Source organism: Octopus bimaculoides, chromosome 21 (assembly GCF_001194135.2).
Source record: "Octopus bimaculoides isolate UCB-OBI-ISO-001 chromosome 21, ASM119413v2, whole genome shotgun sequence".
Classification (NCBI taxonomy): domain Eukaryota; kingdom Metazoa; phylum Mollusca; class Cephalopoda; order Octopoda; family Octopodidae; genus Octopus; species Octopus bimaculoides.
The window spans coordinates 26,083,212-26,088,146 of record NC_069001.1 but is presented as its reverse complement, the minus strand read 5'-3'; the positions used below and the strand labels follow the sequence as shown (position 1 = coordinate 26,088,146).

The 4,935-nt window shown below is 34.5% G+C and overlaps 1 long non-coding RNA gene across 2 annotated transcripts in view; it reads right to left on the bottom strand.

The window, feature by feature from the left end:
• The window catches only part of LOC128250446 (uncharacterized), a 613,350-nt gene that overhangs the window by 108,114 nt on the left and 500,301 nt on the right, over positions 1 to 4,935 (bottom strand). Inside the window, exon 5 of one of the 2 annotated variants that reach the window (XR_008266462.1) lies at positions 3,693 to 3,827. The exons of the other annotated variant lie outside the window; for it this stretch is intronic. This is a non-coding gene — a long non-coding RNA (uncharacterized LOC128250446). The remainder of the gene's footprint in view (positions 1 to 3,692; positions 3,828 to 4,935) is intronic. 2 annotated transcript variants of the gene reach the window in all.

The following is a 4,935-nucleotide window of genomic DNA, read 5'->3' as shown; positions in this document are numbered from 1 at the left end:
ATATATATATATATATATATATACACATTTGTATAGGTATAGTTGTAAACAGAAATGCCTCTGGGTAAAAATCAAAAAACGGAAATACAAAGTTATATATCTTTCACGCTGGAAGGAAAGAATTTTCGAACGTTTTATGTTTCGGACTGTGGTTCTGTTACATGAAGAAAAATATTTAAGAAACTGAATAAATATATATATATATATATATACATATATATATACACGATATAACAACACAGAATGATGCATATATAGGTGCTATACAAGCAACTTTCCGGAGAAGATTTTAGGATTTGTTAATTCGTGGGTGTACCATAAACTTTTATTTACAACATAACGAGCAGTTGACTGATAAATCATTTTACTATTGAGGAAAGGAAATTAGTGTGAAATAACTGGGAAATTTTCTTGTGTATATGATTCCATGTTAGTATAGACAGCTATGTTTTAGTTATAAAACACGCTTTTATATTTCTTTAAACATAACGTTGCATTTCACTCAATAGCTTCATAAATCGCTAAAGGATTGAAAAACACTTTAGTGTATTACATACGAAATGGCACATTTCCGGATTTTCAGTCAAATATATACGCAGTCAAAGAAAACATATACGACAATCTTTCGCCAAGGCAGTTATAGGGCTACACCATATATAACAAACATCACACGACACAATTATATGACTCGCTTACATCTTACATGTGTGTCCGTATGTTTGTATTCACACATACATACATTTTATATATAGATATATATAAATATATAAAGAGAGAGAGAGAGAGAGAGAGAGAGAGAGAGAGAGAGAGAAAGAGAGGGAGGGGGAGGGATACATGTTTAGATAAATATACATGTGCGAGTGTATATATATATATATATATATATATATATATATATATATATGCATAATATAGATATATGCTTGTATAAAGATATTTATCCTTATATGACTACGGTAATGCTGGAGTATCGTCTTCAATGTGATATGCATTAAATTTGTCCCAGAGAAGAGAGCAATTACATACAAAAAAACATCATTCCCAGTGGCAGGAGAGTCCCTATGTAACTGAGAATATAAGATCTCTAATCGCTTAAGTAAACAACTTAAGGACAGTGAGAAATCCCCGCCTCAAGGAGACACTTTTAGATATAAAAAATAAAGTTAAACTTTCCCATAAAAACGAAAATATCGGAATAAATCCTAAAGTCTTCTCTATGTTAGCGAAAGAGTCTGCCTTGGTGCACCAAAATGTGAATAAGACTGCAAACCCCAAAAGGATTAATGCTGCATTAAATAAACAATTCCAGAGCGTCTTCTCTTCTCCACTGCGAAGCATGTAAACAAGCAAGCCTAAGAAGGTTATCAAAACTGCAGATCTACAAAGGAAAAAGGCAACCATCGATTACATCGGCATAAATGTGGGAGATGTAATATAGGCCATTAATAAGACGAGCTCAAACTTAGCAACGCACCCGGATGGATTTATGGCGGTTCTTTTAAAACCATACAAGACATCTCTTGCGAAACCACTGCAGATACTTTGCCAGAGTTTCATTGCATGTGGAAAACTTCGCAGTCTGTCGTACGATAATATCATATGCCCTGCCCATATAGCAGGAAGCAGAACAGATACTAAAAGTTGCAGTCCTATGTCTCTAGTTTCACATGTCAGCAAGGACATGGAATGCTTTTTTCAGAAGCACGTTTCTAAAAGAGAATAACTTGCCCTACCATACAAACAACAATATTTCGACTGGATACTGAAACAGCAGATCAACCACTCAAATCTGGATGAGATATTTCTCGACTTTACTAAGCCTTTGATAAAGTTGACAATGGGATGATATGCCATACAGTCAGCCACTCTCGCTGGCATACTAAAACTGCAAAATGACCTGCATGCAATATACAAATGTGCAAATGAATATAACATGCTATTCGATGCTGGTAACGTACAAGCACTTCACTATCGGCCCACAAACAAAACTACAAACGGAATATATAGGACCAGAGTGCAATCTCAGGGTTTGAATCGGAGCGTGGTCTTGGAATCCACAGGAGTAATGATGCAACATTCAGTGTGCATATTATCAAGACGGCAACACTGTAGAATCGAGTAGCTGAATGGATTCTTAGATCATTCAGAATCAGAAATAAGATAACCTTGCTACTCCCGAGGAGGACGTTTTTCCTCAATTGTCTGGATTACTGCTCCCGACTGTGGTTACCTCACAGCGTGAAACTGGTTGGGGGACATGGGGTAATACAATGCCATGACACACAGAAGACTGATTTGGTGAAACAGACGAGCAACAGGGAGAGGCTACAAGAACTGAAGCTCTACTCATTGGAGAAACGGAGAGGAATATACACAGTGATATACCTATGGAAGATACTGGAAGGTCTAGCTTCTAACTTTGGAATTAAATGCTATACTAACCACCGAACTTGTCGATACTGTATAATACCAAGACCCCCTCTTTTTCATTTCGGATAAGGGCACACTACTACAACAGCTTTGGCTTCAGGTAACTATAACTGTTTAACATCCTGCCAGAGAATTGTGAGGTTGGGATGTGGAAATCTTCAAAAAGCACCAGGACACGTATCTGTCTGAAATCTGAGATGAAACCACATTGTAGCAGGAGGCACAAATAAGAGCAGCTCCATCCAGCTCATTTCTTCACCAAGAACACTGCAGAGAGGACACCCTAACAACACTGCAATGCGGCCCCAGCCTTTGGCATAAACCATGTGGAGATTATATATGTATGTGTGTGTGCGCTTGTGTGTGTGTGTGTGTATATATATATATATATATATATATATATATATATATATATATAGGTGAGTAAAGTTAGAGGTTATAACAACCATCTAATGGATGATTGTATCCAATGAATAAACCAGTGCATTACCTATATTTGATCATGTGCATTGGAATTAATTCTCATAAACGATAAGTAAAGACTAGAATAAACGATAGTGTATCAATATTCAAGGAAAACAGAAAATAGAGACAAAATTGATTAATAACAATTGATTTACACTAGCCATCATTTATTAATTAATTACAGAAAGACAGAATCTCTACTTACAAAAGTTTCGGTTAGCGCGATTTCCAGGCTTAACCATCACAATAAAATTAATAGTTATCATTGTAAGTAATTAATTACACGAATTTGAATCGCGCAACTTCATCAGAGCGGAAAAGTTAATAAAACTATTAGAAAATGTAGAATGTGAGAAAACAGTGGTAATCAATTCGTACAACATGCTGTCCCACTGGGAAACATTCGACCGACTAGAAAGAGAATTAGGGTAGTTATATTTAGTGGTACATTCGTATATACGGGGTGGGGGATGCATGAGATTCTGTCATTTTGTAATTAATTAATAAATGATGATTGGTGTAAATCAATTGTTATTCATCAATTTTACCTCAATTTTCTGTTTTCCTATATATATATATATATATATATATATATATATATATATATATATATATATATATATATATACACATTCATGCATATATATACATACATGCACATATACATACGTACATACAAACATACATATGCATGCATGCGTAGATGGGTAGATAGATAGATAGATAGATAGATAGATAGATTTATCGATTGATTACTATATTGTGGTAACTACAAATTAACAAGAAGATGAGCATACATATCCAAAGTGCTAATATATGGGACCAAGTTTCATCATAGTTTTTGAAGAGTAATTCTTTCTCATTGAGTAATGTCATCTCTCTCTCTCCCCTCATCTGGTAGAAATAGCAACCACATCTCCATCGTATAACACCTGGAGTAAATAAAAACAAATTAGATGTTGCTATTTCTGCAATGTGTTTGTAAATTAATAGGAAAATTCGGCGTAACAGTCGTATCCTAAATGGATTTTATTAATAAGTTTGATGTTTTAGAGCTGACTAGAAACGAAACAAAAATAAGATTTCCCACTACCAATAGCACCATCACAACTGCAATCACAATAACAACATACATAGCAAACGTTAGTGGATTCGCTTTATTTACTCTAATATTTGTTAGTGACGCCGGGAAAACGAACAACGGTTCAAAGCGAACTGCTTTCCAATGATATACGTCACATGCCACTGTAAACCTTAGACAGACTCCTGTCAGACTATTAACAAGTAATAATTTAAAACGTGAAGCACACATGTCATACACGTGTAGAATATAATCACTGCTGAGTCTACCATTAGAAGTCTACAACTGTCAGGTCAAATTTGAAATTCCGACAGTCAGAATGCATTATGTGTTTTTTTTTTTTTCTTCTACTATTCAGAAGTAGCGAAGTATCTTTGGATTGGCCTTAAGATATTTATTCAATGGTAAGGAATTTACCAGAGATATTTATGGGAAGGAAATTACATTTTTCTTGCTGGAGAACATTGATGGAACAAAATAATAATAATAATAATAATGATAAAAATAATAATATTAGAAATAATAATAGTTGAAAAAGAAGATGAGAAAAGAAAGCTATTGTAGTAATTGCTTCTTTAGATAAGATGAGAAACTTTGTGAAAAGAATTCCGTAATGGTCTTCCATAAAGTTCTTACAACAAGAGAATAAATGCATAATGCCTCATAGCGTCCCAAAACAATTTCCCGTCCTTCACTTTTCATAAGGTTAAATATTTCAATATAAGTATATGAACACACACGCGCGCGCATAGACACGTAACACACATGCGTACACACACACACACACACTCAGATATATACATATTATATAAGTGGATACAGATAATATATATACATCCGCATTATATGCCATTCAGGAATATCAAGAGGAAGAACTATCATATTCAACGACATTTACGTTCTGACTAGCAGATATACCTGCGGCAAATATGTGTGTGTGTGTGTGTGTGTGTGTGTGT